This window comes from Nyctereutes procyonoides, unplaced genomic scaffold, assembly GCF_905146905.1.
Source record: "Nyctereutes procyonoides isolate TBG_1078 unplaced genomic scaffold, NYPRO_anot_genome, whole genome shotgun sequence".
Taxonomy (NCBI): domain Eukaryota; kingdom Metazoa; phylum Chordata; class Mammalia; order Carnivora; family Canidae; genus Nyctereutes; species Nyctereutes procyonoides.
In genome coordinates this window covers 21,048,581-21,064,127 of record NW_026575024.1, presented here as the reverse complement: position 1 = coordinate 21,064,127, position 15,547 = coordinate 21,048,581, and positions in this window count along the sequence as shown.

Below are 15,547 nucleotides of genomic sequence, written 5' to 3'. Positions count from 1 at the left end.
TAGGAGGAAATGGATCCCCCTAGGTTTTTGGTCAGACCCAAATAAAAAGCTCATCCAACTGTTGTTTATGAGCCCTAAGCCCGGAGGAAGAGGCCATGATTTCTAATTACTGAACAACCAGCCTTTGATCAGACTTACTAAAGAGTCATTTCCAAGTTATGTAGTTGGGCCTCCGGGGACTGGGAATCAGAAGGCTCATTTGATATTTTTTTTATAGTGTTAATGAGCAGATGGATGGAGCTGCTGGCTAACAGATAATTCACAAGGAATAGACCCATTTACCCTGTGTGTGACAGAGATGCATTCCAAGATGGGACACTGTGCTGTCACCCAGCTGTCGGCAGGGTAGGCGATGGCTTCACATCTTCCCTCCTCTTTCCTTTGGTTCACTTGTCCACCTGCATCATCCATCCTTATGGTGGACAGGTGATAGACTTGGGCTTTGTCCATTACCAGCCACATGGCCTTGGGCAGGTCCCTTTGCCCACTCAGGGTCCTTATCTATAAAATAAGGATGATACTGATAGTAGTCACCTCCTAAGCCTGTTGTCATGGTGATCTACATAAAAAGACTTATTTAGCTGTACTGGGGATTTGATGTTTATTGTCTGGCTCTGCTTACTGAGCATCTCCTGTTTATAGACTCAGCGTGGGGGAAGTAGAGGCAGCACAGACCCCATTCCAGTCCCTGCTTTTAAGAGTGTCACCTCAGGTTTGGTGGAAAGAGCCAGTCTGGACTCCAGTTTACTTGCTTTGGGCTCCCAGGCAAGTCCTGTGTCCTCACCTGTCAACTGTGATTGGGAATCCCTTCTTGCAGGGTGACCAGGGACTCCATGAGTTCATATCAAGCCCTTGGGGTTGCCTGGGCCATAGTAGGTGCTGGTAAATGGCTGATGTGATCATCACCTGCCTTACTTTGGGCTCCTCGGATGCAGCCGTGGACACAAGGAGATGAGTCCAAGTGGTTTATTTGGAAGAAGATCCGGGGAAGTTCCAGTGGAGGAGAGAAAATGGGATGGGTTGGGGGAAAGCAGCCTATAAGGGGTACATGATCAAACCAAAGGTGACTGCAGCTTAGTTCAACCAGGAAAACTCTGGAATCCAGCGCAGGACACTCTTCAGAGTGCACACCCAAGGGCCATGGGAACGGGAATATTTATACACCATCTCCTACCACTCACTGGTTGAGGGAATCTTCTGGTGGACCTTAGTTCTCTAAGGTTCTTCTAGTCTTGGCACAGAGGGCTCTAGCAGCCCTTAGAAAACTCTCAGGCAAAGAAATACAAATGCCGGCAAGCAGAAATCAGGTTGCTGTGCCCAGCTGTGGGGAGATGGGAGGGGCACTGACCCAGTCCCACAGTGGAGTAGGAGCTCACCAGCCCAAAATCCCATATGTGCTAGAAAACTGTTTGCTACAATGCCTGGAAAAGTTGTTCTCCTGTGCATATTTTTAAGAAACTCAGGCTAGTTTGCAAGCAAACTTACATTCTGAACATTCTAGGACGTTCCAGAACATGCCAAGAAAAGACTCGGGGAAGCCCAGGCAAGTTCTTGAGGAGTATGGGACAACCATTTTGCTAAGAGACAGAGCTTATTTGTAAAAGAACAAAATATTTATTATTCACAAAGCAAGGAAAGTCTGTTCTTATCCAGTGAGACTAAACGCATTTGTTTTGTAACAGTGTCAGCATATCTTGCTGAGATAGGTCCAGGGCAACCACAGCTGGCACATAACAGGTCTGACACCCTGAAGTCTGACTGTGGGCAGATGACTATCTTGTACAGCTCAGACCTGTATAGGACTGGCTTTGGGACAAGACATTCTGCTATCAGTGATCAGAACTCTGAGCTGTCAAAGAACCATCCAGGCCACAGTCTCATTGTACACCATGGACTCCATCCTCACACCAAGCAGAGATCCACCCTGGAGACCCTCCTCTTGTCTACAAGCTGTAGCTCCCCCTCTGTTCTTCCCTGACTTCCCCACACGCCCTCCTTACTGCTACAGAGAATTCCACGCTTTTTTTTTTAATTCCACGCTTTTATATATACAGGACAACTCACTCTTTCTTAAAGATGCATAGGATCTCCCTGGTGGGGAGATGCCACAATGTATTTCACCCATCTCCTACTGATGGGTTCTTATGTTGTTTCCAATACTTTACTTTTATAAATGAGGAGTCCGCCTCCTTATTTTAACAGAAGTCTGGCATTTTCACCAAAATCTTACATGTGCTTTCTGAGGCCTGACATAGGCAATTAGAAAGGCTTTGTCTGACAGGCCTCCTGGGGGAAGGCTGGCCTCCCCACACCAGACCTGGTGAACAGCCAGGGCATTGGATCTGGGAATGCTTCTGGCCCATCATGCTCTTTGCATATTTGCGTTCCTAGCCCAGGCACCGTCGGCCCTCACTCCATCTGAGGCCCTCGACAGAGATCTTTAGGTGCTTCTGCAAAGGACCCTTCACAGGGAGAGAAGGGGGATGCCTTGCAGACACTTTCCCCAACCGTGACTCAGTACTCAGTACTTTTTACTCCCAGCCCTACCCCCCCCCACAACCCCCTCACTCCCTGCTGGCCCAGGGTCCATAAAACTGCCCAAGGCTTCTCTTTGGGGCTTCCTCAGCAGTGAAACAATCCCCACATCTACACTTACCCAACTGATCCACCAGCATGCATTTTGAAGGGGGAAAGGGAAGAGGGGGTTGTCGGTACTTCTTCCAGTTTGAGCCTCTTACACCATCATCAGAGTGAATGACTAAAGGCTTCCCTCTTACTTTCATTTTGGTTTGTTGTTGCTTTAATCAGCCCCTGTGACACCTGGCAGCTCAGCTCCCTTTCCAGCTCAGCCAAGCTCTTGACAATAAATAGTGCTTCAGTGAATAGCTTTATCCATACATCACTTCTATTCACACATCCACTCAGGTATATGTACAGGTACATCTGTAAAATCAATATCTAGAAATTCGATGCAATAATTGAAGGAGACTCTTCCATAATTTAGCTGGTGGGTATTTGCTCATGGTCTCTCCTCTTACACTTGCTCCCCTTCTCCCGAGGTGGGGCCTGAGTCCCTGGAGAATCATGGCAGTGGAGTGGGGGGCTTTTGCAGCAAACAGTTCAAAGAGAGGACTGATCTTTCCCCTCAGCCTGAGAGGTAATCTCTAAGCCACTCAGAAGTCTTGCTTGATCAGAGCGTCTTGTCTACCTGGGGGCACTGGACCTGCCAGTCTAACAATGTGATTGGTGGTGGCAACTTGGGGTTACATGGCATCATCTGGACCTCTGAAGGGGCTGGAGACTGCAGTTACCCACATGGGTGGTCAGTAGTGCCTACAGATGAAGCTCCAGTAGAGACCCTGGACGCCAAGGCTTGGGCGAGTTTCCTGGTTGGCCACACTCTGTGTACGTTGTTACACACTGATGTGGGGGTGGCAGGGCAGGGGGAGAGAGGAAAGATGTCCAAATATCCCCAAGGAGAGGTTGACTGGAAGCTCTGTGTTAGGATCTTTCCCGGGTTCTGCCCTATGAGCCTCTTCCCCTGGCTGATTTTAATTGGTATTTTTCACTTTTAACAAACTGTCACCATGAGATTGATAGCTTTCTGTGTGTTGAGTCCTTTGAGCAAATTATGGAATTTATGTGTGGTCTTGGGGACCATCAAACTTGCAAGGGTGTCAGAAATGAGGGTGATCTCGTGTGCTGTGTGCCTCTGTCTTCACAAGGTGTATTCAGTTCTCTGACTCCTTTGACCACCAGACACACTACTGGCCCCAGACACTTGATATCTGTGTTCTGTGACCTGGCCAGGACTGGAAGGCCCCCACTCCAGCTGCCAGCTGACTCATCTTCAACACTGTTCTTGTTAGCACTGCAAACCCTGTATTGGTCAGGCTTCCTAACTGCAAAGTTCAGAATCCTCTCTGGTTAGTCTAGGCAGGAAGGAGGTTTCAGCCTCCAGGGCTTGGAAGACCATCAGTGGTTGCAATGTCTCTTATGTATGTATCTCCAATCCAGACCTATCCTGAGACTCCAACCTATCGCCTAACTGCAGGCCTGACATACCCCTCGGGCTGACTGGATTTGGGCAGTACACGTGGCCTGTGTGACAAAGGAATCTATAAAGGCATCCTGAGGACTTCCTTGGGAGTCTGGTGCATAAACTACCCCAAACACATCCGACTGGGCCTGCTTCTCCTGGTCCACAGAGGAACGCTGGTAGTAAAACACAGCAGAACAGACAACTGTTTTATGGGCCAGAAGAAAACGATTTCCCATCTGGGACCACTAAAGAATCCAGAGCTCAGTTCTCCACTTCCCTTAGAGAAGGTTTTCCTCCCGCCTCAAGTGATCTCCTGGGGCCCTTACTGCAGACCTATCAGCAAAAATCCCAGGGACAGGAAGGCTGTTTTTAAAAGGATGCTCTTGCTAGGGAACCTGGGTGGCTCAGTGGGTTAAGCAAACAACCTTCAGTTTCTGCTCAGGTCATGATCTTAGGATCATGAGTTCCAGCCCCTTATCAGGCTCACCTGCTCAGTACGGAGCATGCTTGAGATTCTTTTCCTCTCCCTCCCGCTCTGCTCCCCCTTAGCTCCCCCTGCTCGTGTGCTCTCTCTCTTTCTCTCTCAAATAAATAAAACCTTTAAAAGGATGTTGTTGCCATTACCATCTCATCTTGGGGTTTTGGATGCAGGAGTAGCACCAGAGCCATCACCTGAATCCCCCAGATCCAATCAAGCCCAGCTTCCTTCCAGCCCCACCCCTCCGCCACTAGCTAGCCTTCTAGGACCTGTCATTCAATCAAGAGTGGTCCTCCAAGAACTGCTCCTGCCCCTGCATAGAACCATTTTAAGTCAATATAAAGTGGTTAAAATGAAGAACACAAACAAAATCTCTGTTGGCAAGAATGTGGAGTAACTGGGACATGTGTCCACTGCTGGTGGGAGTGTACGTTGGTACAACCATTGGAAAGACATCCCAGAGTTGAATGTGCACATGCCCATGACCCTGCAATCGCAGTCCTCCATAGATGCCCAGTGGAAATGCCTCCACACGGTCAACAAATTACACATACCAGTATATTGATAATGCACCCTTCCTAATATGCCCTAACTGAAAATAACCCAAATATCCATTAATTGTAGGTGGATAAATCATGGAATATTTACACAGTGGAATATTATACAGCAACAAATACAAATCAACTTCAAACACAGGCAATAACGTAGATGAATCCTGCCAAGACAGTGCTCAGTTAAAGAACCCTGACACAAAAAGTTCCATGCTGTGTGATTCTACTGACACAGTTCAAAAACAGACAAAACCAAGTCGTGGAAGTAAAAGTCAGGAGAGTGCTCATGCTATCAGGGAGGACGAGTAACAAGAAAAAGACACAAGGGTCTCCTTGGGTCTGGAAAATGTTCTGCTTCCTGATCCATGTGCTGGCTGGCTGGGTGAGTTCATGAATATACACTTACATACACTTACTGTTTGCACTTTTCTCCTGCATATATGTTTACTTCCAAGAAGTACACATAAGATGATTCTATCCGTGTTTACAAGACTTCTTACATTGCCTTTGATTACTGAGCCTCCTAATAAACAAAATCCTGTGTCTCCAGGTTTTTTTCATCTAACACACTGAGATGTACACTTTGTATAGGCTACTCACTCACTGTGGCATTATTTGTATTAGCAAAAAAAATCACAAAGTGAAAACTGAAAGCAACCCATGCGACCTTTGATTAGATCTGGTAGATCGACTAGTGCATCCATGCAAAACAATGCCATTAAGAAGAATGACTCTGTGCACACATGAAAAGATATCAAGGCATTATTAAATGGAAAGAGTGAGCTATAGGACAGTAAGTACAGTATTTAAAATTTCTTTTTATTTAAAATGATAGGGACACATACACACATGCTTAGACGTCTACAGGAAATTTCTTGGGGTTTACCTAAGATACTAGAAGCAGAGGTTACCTCTGGAGCATGGGAAGAAAGAGTTTATAAAGTTGTGAAGCTTTGATTTCCCCTCTTGCACCATTTTGTATTGTTTGGATTTTTTGCAACAGTAATGGGATTACTTTGTCAAAATATAAATTCAAACATGTCAATCAAAGTAATTGAGCACATGCTTTAAAAATCTAATGTACAGGGCAGCCTGGGTGGTTCAGCGGTTTAGCGCCGCCTTCAGCCCAGGGCCTGATCCTGGAGACCTGGGATCGAGTCCCACGTCAGGTTCCCTGCATGGAGCCCACTTCTCCCTCTGCTTGTGTCTCTGCCTCTCTCTCTCTCTCTCTCATGAATAAATAAATAATAATAATAATAAATAAATAAATAATAATAAAATAATAATAAATAAAATCTTAAAAAAAATCTAATGTACAAAAGGGCCTGTATAAGCAACACTCGTCACAGAAAGAGCAACTTCGAATTCCTTAAATGTTTGGTTTTAGTTCTGGATACCTCCAAATATCAAGTAATGCTTCTATTTCCCCCCTTTTTAAAAAAATACCAATTTTAAACAAAATTACTGACTTCATGAGGGTTAAGCTCATGAACCTGTTCCACTTACCTTCCCTCTCTCAAAATTATGTAACTCAATATTTTTGGTTCCTGTATTGGTAAGTGTATAATTTTAGATATTATATTGACAATTTTTTTTGCTCCATCAACTAGTTTCGATGATCTCTTGACTTCTCTTTACTCACTGTGTGACCTTGAACCTCCCTGAGTACAAGTTTCTTCCCCTGAAAAAGAGGCAGGTGTGAGAGAACCTAACTAGATAGCTATCCACAAAACCATTTCTCTTTCTTCTTGAGCACACAGCTATGTCCCCCAGCTTCTCTTTTAAGTATATGTGGCCATTTGGCAAATGGAATGTGGGTAGATATAATGTGCACCATTCTGGGCAGAGCCCATAAAACACGACCTATATGATCCCCCTCACCCCATTTCTCTCTCTTTCATTCTCTCTCTCTCTCCCACTTCCCCCATAGCTGAAGCTGAATGTTGACACCCAAGGTGACTAGAGATAATATGTGTTGAAGACGACAGAGCCTCTAGCAGCCTGGGTCTTTGAATGATTGTATGGAGCAGAGGAGCAGAGCTCCTGCCATACCCAACCATCATTTGGACTTTAGAAGAGCAGAAATGAACTTCTTCATATTTAGCAACTGAGATTTGGGGATTTATCTATTACAGAAGCTAGAATTGGTTTAAATTGTTACAGAAGATGGTGATAGCAACCCATGGAACTGTTGTATGACTTAAATAAGGGCGCTAGGGTGGCTCAGTGGTTGGGTGTCTGCCTTCGGCTCAGATCATGATCCCAGAGTCCTGGGATTGAGTTCTGTATCAGGCTCTCCATAGGGTTCCTGCTTCTCCCTCTGCCTATGTCTCTGCCTCTCTCTGTGTGTCTCTCATAAATAAATAAATAAAATATAAAAAAAGAAAGAAAGACTTAAATGAGTTAAGTACAAAGTATGTAAATTTCTGAGTCTGCAGTCAGGGTTCAATAAATAGGAGCAATAATTATTGCTTATACACTCCTTAGGTGTCAGATTGTCTCCCGCTTCTCCATCCAGAGCCTTCCATGATTGTCCTGCTCAGTCATTGTTTAATATAGTGATGTTTATTTTAATTGGAATTCTAAAAATTGTTTTATTATGGTAAAAAAAAAGACATGAAATCTACCCTTGTAACAAGTCTTTAAGTGCACAGTACAGTATTGTTAATTATATATACATTGTTGAACAGCAGTTCTCTAGAACTGTTCCATCTTGCATGACAAAAAGAGCCGCAATTCCTTACTTCTCTTCCCCAGCAGCCCTTGGAAACTATGATTCCACTTTCTGCTTCTATGAGTTTGACTACTTTAGATACCCCCAAATAAGTGGAATCATACAGTATTTGTCCTTCTAGGACTGTCTTAGTTCACCCAGTATAATGTCCTCAGAGTCGATCCATGTTGTAGCATATAGCAGAATTTCCTTCTTTTTTAGGGCTAAATAATATTCCATGGTATGAATACACCACATTGTCTTTATCTATTCATCCATTGGTGGACATTTGGTTTGTTTCCATCTCTTAGTTATCATGAATAATGTTGCAATGAACATGGGAGTGTAAATATCTCTTAGAGGTACTGTTTTCAATCCTTTTGTATACATACTCAGAGAGGAGATTGCTGAATCATATGGGAGGTCTACTTTTAACTTTTTGAGAAAACCATGTTTTTCATAGTGGCTACACCATTTAACATACCCACCAATAGTACACCAGGGTTCCAAGTTCCCCATATCCTCACTAAGGTTTGTTATTTTCTGATTTGTTGGTCTGTTTTACAATATCCATCCTAACAAATGTGAGGTGATATCTCATGTGGTTTTCTTTTTTTAAAGATTTTATTTATTTATTCATGAGTGACACAGAAAGAGGCAGAGACATAGGCAGAGAGAGAAGCAGGACTTGATCCAGGACCCTGGGATCATGACCCAAGACGAAGGCAGATGTTCAACCACTGAGCCCTCCAGGTGCCCCTCATGTGGTCTTCATTTATGTTTCCCTGATGATTAATAATGTTGAGCATCTTTTATTTTTTTTGAGCATCTTTTCATATACTAGTTGGTCATTTGTATGTCTTACTTGGACAAATGTCTATTCAAATCCTTTGTGCATTTTTAATAGGGTTATTTGTTTTGTTTTTGTTTTGCTTTGCTTTGTTTTGCTATTGAGTTGTAGGATTTCCTTACATATTTTAGATATTATCCCCTTACCAGATATATAGTTTGCAAATATTTCCCCCATTCTATAGATTGTCTTTCATTCTGTTGGTTGTTTCCTTTGAGGTGCAAACGTTTTTTTAGTTTAATGTATTTTTTTCTTTTGTTCCCTGTGCTTTCCGTATCATATCCAAGAAATCACTGCCAAGACTAATGTTACAAAGATTTTCCTCTATGTTTTTTTCTAGGATTTTTATAGTTTCAGATCTTACATTTGGGTCCTTAATCCATTTTTAATTTATTTTTGTATATGGTATAAGATTGTAAGTCCAGTTTTATTCTTTTGCATCTGGATATCCAATTTTCTCAGTATCATTTGTTAAAGATTATAATTTCCCCATTATGTAGTTGTGGCACACATCTTGAAGATCATTTGACCATATATACATGAGTTTATTTCTGAGCTCTATATTCTCTTCCATTGATGTAGATGTCTGTCTTTATTCCAGTACCATGTTGTTTTGATCACCACAGCTTTGTAATATGTTTTGATATAAGCAAGTGTAAAGTGTTTTGAATTCTGCTTTGCTCTTCTTTCCCAAGATTGTTTTAGCTATTTGGGATCCTGTGGTTCTATATGCATTATAATGTTGTAGTTTTTTCCTATTTCTGCAAAAAAATCCCATTAGAATTTCATAGGGATTGCATTGAATCTATAGATTCCTTTAAGTAGTATGGACTTTTTAACAATATTGTCTTCCCATCCACGAACGTGGAATGTCTTTCCATGTATCTCTGTCCTCTTTAATTTCTTTCTGCAATGTTTTATAGTTTTCATTGTACAAGGTCTTCTACCTTCTTGGTTAAGTTTATTCCTAGTTAGTTTATTCCTTTGGATGCAAATGATATTATTTACTTAATTTCTTTCTTGGAGTGTTCATTTTTAATATGGAAATGTGATGGAATTTTGTATGTTGATTTTGTATTCTGCAACTATGCTTATTTTATTAGCTCTAACAGTTTTTTGTGGAATCTTTGGGTTTTCTACATATAAGATCATGTCATCTTTGAACATAGATTGTTACTTCTTCCTTTTTCATTTAGATGTCTTTAATTTTTTTTCCTTGCCTAATTGCTCTAGGTAGCACTTTAAGTACTATGTTGAATAGAAGTGGTGATAGAGGGCAACTTTACCTTGTCTCTAATCTTAGAGGAAAAGATTTCAGTTTTTCACCATTGAGCATGATGTTAACTATGGGATTTTCATATATGGGTTTTATTATGTTGAGGTAGTTTCCTTCTTTTCCTCATTTGTTGGTTTTTTTTTTTATCACAAAAGAGTGTTGAACTTGATGGTTTTTCTGTATCTATTGAAATAATCATGTGATGTTTATCCTTCATTCTGTTAATATGCTGTGTGATTTGTATGTGTTGAGATACCCTTGCATCCCATGGATAAATCTCACTTGGTCATGGGGTATGATCATCTTAATGTGAGACTGAATTTTATTTGCTATTATTTTGTTGAGGATTTTGGATCTATAATCATCAGAGATGTTGTCCTATACTTCTCTTTTACTGTTTTTGTCTGGCTTTGGCCTCATAACATGAGTTTGGAAGTATTCCCTCCACTTTAATACTTTGGAAGAGTTTGAGAAGGATCAGCATTAATTCTTTAAATGTTTGATAGAAAAAAAAATAAATGTTTGATAGAATTCTCAGTGAAGCCATCTGGTCCTGAGATTTTCTTTGTTGGGAGATCTTTGATTACTGATTTAATCTCCTTACTAGTTATAGGTCTGCTCAGACTTTCTATTTCTTCATAATTCAATCTTGGTTGGTTGTACGTTTCTAGGAATATATCCATTTCTTCTAGCTTACCCAATTTATTCGCATATAATTGTTTATGATACTCTCTTATCATCCTTTTTATTTCTGTGTCATCAGTTATAATGCCTCCTCTTTCATTTGAGTCTTCTTTTTTTTTCTTAGTCTAACTAAAGGTTTATCAATTTTGTTGATCTCTGCTAAAAAACATCTCTAGGTTTCATTGGTTTTCCCTGCTCAGTTAACCCTTTCCTTCCCCAGCAAGAAAATATGTACCTATCTAGATCATAAATAAACAAATAATATCTCCTGGTTCAGAATTCTAAAAGCTTGTTATCAGCTCTACAGTTCATTTAACAGCTGGTCTTGTGGTATTGTAGATTACTATTTAAATATTTTGTTGTTCTAGTTCCCCTGAGTTTTATGTCTAACCTCCCTAAGTAAATTATAATTTCCTTGAAGGCAGGAAATAGATATTAGATGTCTTTGTGTCACCCATGGCTTATTGCAATCCTGAGTTGAGCACTTAATAAGTACCTGGTGATTTGATTTGAAGTCTCTTAGCACTTAACCTAATACTCCAATCTTTTCCCCAGTTACGGGCTGCCTCAGGCCCTTATCACATAGCTCCTCCAATTTATAGTCAGTTGTTAATCATCTCCATAACTTTGCCTCTGTTTGTGCTGCACATGCTCAGTAGTCCCTGTATTTCACTTTCATGTCATTCCTGTTCAAATCACAGAGCATCCCGAAGGACGTCTCACTCCGTTCTCACTCTTTCTCATTGTTCTAAGCTATTGGAGCTCCAAAGGGTGCTCAGGAGGGAGATGAGTCTTGAAATGTTAAGTCAGGAGGATGGAAACCCAAGGCAGCAGAAAACAAGAAAGGACCCAGGGGGCCTGCATTTTGGTGGTTAATCAAGGCCTGCAGGGATGAGAGACCTGTTAGATTGAAATGACCTTTGCCATAGTTAATACTTTGGTGAATTTTCTTGACAATATTTCATTTTAGAAGACTCTATTCATGGTAAAGGCCATGTAAAGGGACTATAGAGTGGGGTGGCTCCAACAGAAAGAGTCCCTTTTAGCTCTAGCATTCCATGATTTGAAGTAACTTACTGCTATGAGGTGAACTGTGTCCTCCAAAAAAAGGATATGCTGATATTTTCACCCCGGTACTTCAAAATGTGACCTTATTTGGAAATAGGGTCTTGACAGAGGTAATCAAGTTAAAATAGGATCATTAGGATGATCCTAATCCAATATGACTGGTGTCCTTATAAAGAGGAGAAATTTGGATACAGACACACACAGAAAGGCAAGATGATGTGAGGACAGCTGTCTGATGACAGACGCAGTGATTGGACTAATGCAGTTGCAAGCTAAAGAATGCTTGAGGCTACTGGAAGCTAGGAAGAGGTAAGGAAGCTTCTCCCCAGTCTCAGGGGGAGTAGCCCTATGGATACCTTGATTTCAGACTTCTGGCCTCCAGCACTGAAAGGCAATAAATAGCTGTTGTCTGAGCCATCCAATTTGGGGTCTTTCTTTACAGCAGCTCTATAAACCAATATACTGACCTCCTCCATACTTCTTGTCCTTATCTGTAAAATGGGCACCTAACATCAACCTCCCAATGGTGGGAGGGTTTCAGCTGAGATAAAGATATCAATGGACTTTAAATTAGTCATACAAAAGTCATCTCGCTGAAATAACAACAGGTATTTCAAGTAACCTTTTAAGAAGAAAATTTTCCAAAGTGTTCCCTGGAAGTGTGGCTCTCAGGTGGCCATGTTCTTTTCTCAGGACAATGTCCCAGACTGTTCGGCAACCCCAAGACCACCCCTGCCTGCCCGTTGAGTCTCAGGTGTGCTGAGAATCAGATGGTGGTAGCTGTTTGGTGTTCAATTATTTGGAAAAATTCTTTTTGTTTCCATTAGTACTTTCAGTTTCCCCGATCTACATGCCAATGGGAGGGAAAGAAAAAATTTACTCATTCCACAAATATTTATTAAGTCTGCACTATATGCCAGGTGTTGTTATGGTACTTGGCCTATATCAGTAAACAAAACAGACCCTCAAATCCCCACCTCTGTAAAGCTTATATTCTAGTGGGGAGAGAGGGGCAATAAACAAAAACATAATATGTTAATTATATAGTTAATTAAGAGATGATAATGGTTATGGGAGAAAACAGAACAAGGTTATAATCCAGTCTTCATTTTGTTGCTCAAATAGGCCCTGCTTTAAGCCATTAGGAATAATTCAGGTTGGCTTCTGTGTCTTTTCACTGTGACCCCAGCATTTTCTGCCCACTTCCTTTCTCTCTAGCACCATAATATGTTCCAGGCTCATGTTTTACTTTCTCTATCCAAGCTCTGGAATTAATCATTTCTCCAAGGAACTTTCTTTTTTTAGATTTTTTTTTCAAAAAGTAAATTTCTTTCTTTCTTTCTTTCTTTCTTTCTTTCTTTCTTTCTTTCTTTTCTTTTCTTTTCTTTTCTTTCTTTCTTTCTTTTCTTTCTTTTTTAGATCCACTTATTCATTTTAGAGAGAGAGAGAGAGAGAGAACATGAGTACAAGCGTATCAGGAAGGGGCACAGGGAAAGGGAGAGAGAATCTTCAACAGACTCCACTGAGCACTGAGCCCATGGTGCGGGGCTCAATCCCATACCCTGAGATCAGACCTGAGCTGAAATCAAGAGTTGATCTGCACATCTGACTGAACCACCGGGGTGCTCCTCTTTCACTATAATAGGAAAATGGTCTATAGAGGTCATGATCCGGGCACTAGATATCTCAATGTGCTCATTGCCCCTGGGATGTCACTGTCTTCTGAGAGATCAGAACTAGGAAATACACATGGATAGATGAACACATTCATACAGGCATCGTATTTATTTCTATATTTATCCATCTGTAAATATATTAAAATCCATGGGTTCATACTTATATTTTTGATTCTAGAACACCACCACACAGCATTCATCCTGGGTCTTTCCTTATTATTAATTTCTTTTTCTGACAATGAGAAACCTGTCTCTCGTGGTCCATAATGTATTTATTTTTTGTTCAATACTAGTAAACATATATTTACTAAATAGAGTTTCCAGTCAAAATACTGTTTTCCAAAGTTATGTAGATTAGTTCCTTTACTCCCCATATGTTTCAGTGGGGTTATCCTAATCACTTGTAACCCAGGTTTGTTTGTTATGCTTTGCATGCCATTTTGGGTTTCTCCCATATATCCCGGTTGGTTTGGGTTAATCATTTGTTTATTGGGTATATGAAACATTATTCTGGTTCTCTGAGTCAGGGCTATACTAAAGGGTGTACTCCCTAGCACTTGGTATTGTCAGTATTTAAAATTTTAGCCATCCTTAGAGGTGTGTAATGGTATCTCATTGTGGCTTTAATTTGCATTTTCCTAACAGCTAATGATGTTAACATCTTTTCATGTGCTTATTTGCCATCTTTACATCTTCTTTGGTGAAATGTGTGTTCCATTTTTTTACATATTTTCTAAGTTGATGGTTATCTTAATGTTGAGTCTAGAGAGTTCTTTCTATATTCTGGATACAAGTCTTTTTTTAAAGATTTTATTCACTTATTCATGAGAGACACACACAGAGAGGTAGAGACATAGGCAAAGGAATAAGCAGGCTCCCTACAGGGAGCCCAATGCAGGACTCGATCCCAGGACCCAGGATCACACCATGAGCTGAAGGCAGATGCTCAACTGCTGAGCCACCCAGGAGTCCCTGGATATAAATCTTTGCCAGATTTGTGATTTGCACATATTTTCTCACAGAGTGTAGGTTGTCTTTTCATTTTCTTAACAGGGTCTTTTGTACATCAAATGTTTTTAGTTTTGATGGTCCTATTTATCAATTGTTTTTCTTATATGTCTTGTGCTTGGTCTAATATTGAAGAACTCAAGTTCACCAAGCCCTAGGTCATGAAGATTTTCTCCTAAAGGCTTTGTAGTTTTGCATTTTATGCTTAGATTTATGATTCATTTTGAGTTAATTTTTGCAGACAGTGTACAGTTCAAGTCAAGGTTCATTATTTTTCCTTTGTAAGTCCAATTGTACCAATACTATTTGTTGAAAGGACTGTCCCTTCTCTATTGAGTTGCTTTTGCTTCTTTGTCAAGAATCTGTTGGTCATACTTATGTGACTCTATTCCGCTCCCTTGATTTATGTATCTATCCCTACACAAACACCACTTTCTTGATTACTATAGCTACATAATTAGTAGTAAAATCAGATAGTGTGATTCCTCTAATTTCATTCTTCATTTTTAAGTGTTTTAACTATTCTAGTTCCTTTACCTCTACGTACATTTTGGAATCAGCTGATCTGTACCTACAAAAACTCCTAATGGAAATTTGATGGAAATTATGTTAAACCCGTGAAAAAATCTGGGAAGAAATATCACTTTGGTTATGTTGAATCATCCAGTCCATGAGCACAGTCTGCGTCTCCATTTATTGAGATCTTTTACTTCATAATGAATAATTCTTAGTTACTATCATGTAGATTTTGAATGTGTTTTGTTAGACTTGTACCTAAATACTGCAATTTTTAGAGCTATTGTTAATGATACTGTGTTTTTCATTTCAGTTTCCAATTGTTCATTGGCAACACATAGAAATATGACTGAAATGACTGATTTCTGTGTATCAACTTCCCACCATCTGGCTATCTCTGTTATTCTTTAATTATATTACTGAATTCTACTTCTTAATCTTTCATAGGGGTGTTCTGCTTCAATAATAGATGAAATTAGTTGGCTTAGGCAGTTATAACAAAATACCATAAACTGGGGGGTGTACACGACAGAAATTTATGTCTCACAGCTCTGTAGGCTGAGAAGTCCAAAATCAAGGTAATGGCCAATTCAGTTCGGAGGGTCCAAATCCCCACTTATTAAATAGCTATTTTCTTGCTGTCTTTTTTTTTTTTAGATTTTATTTATTTATTTATTTATTTATT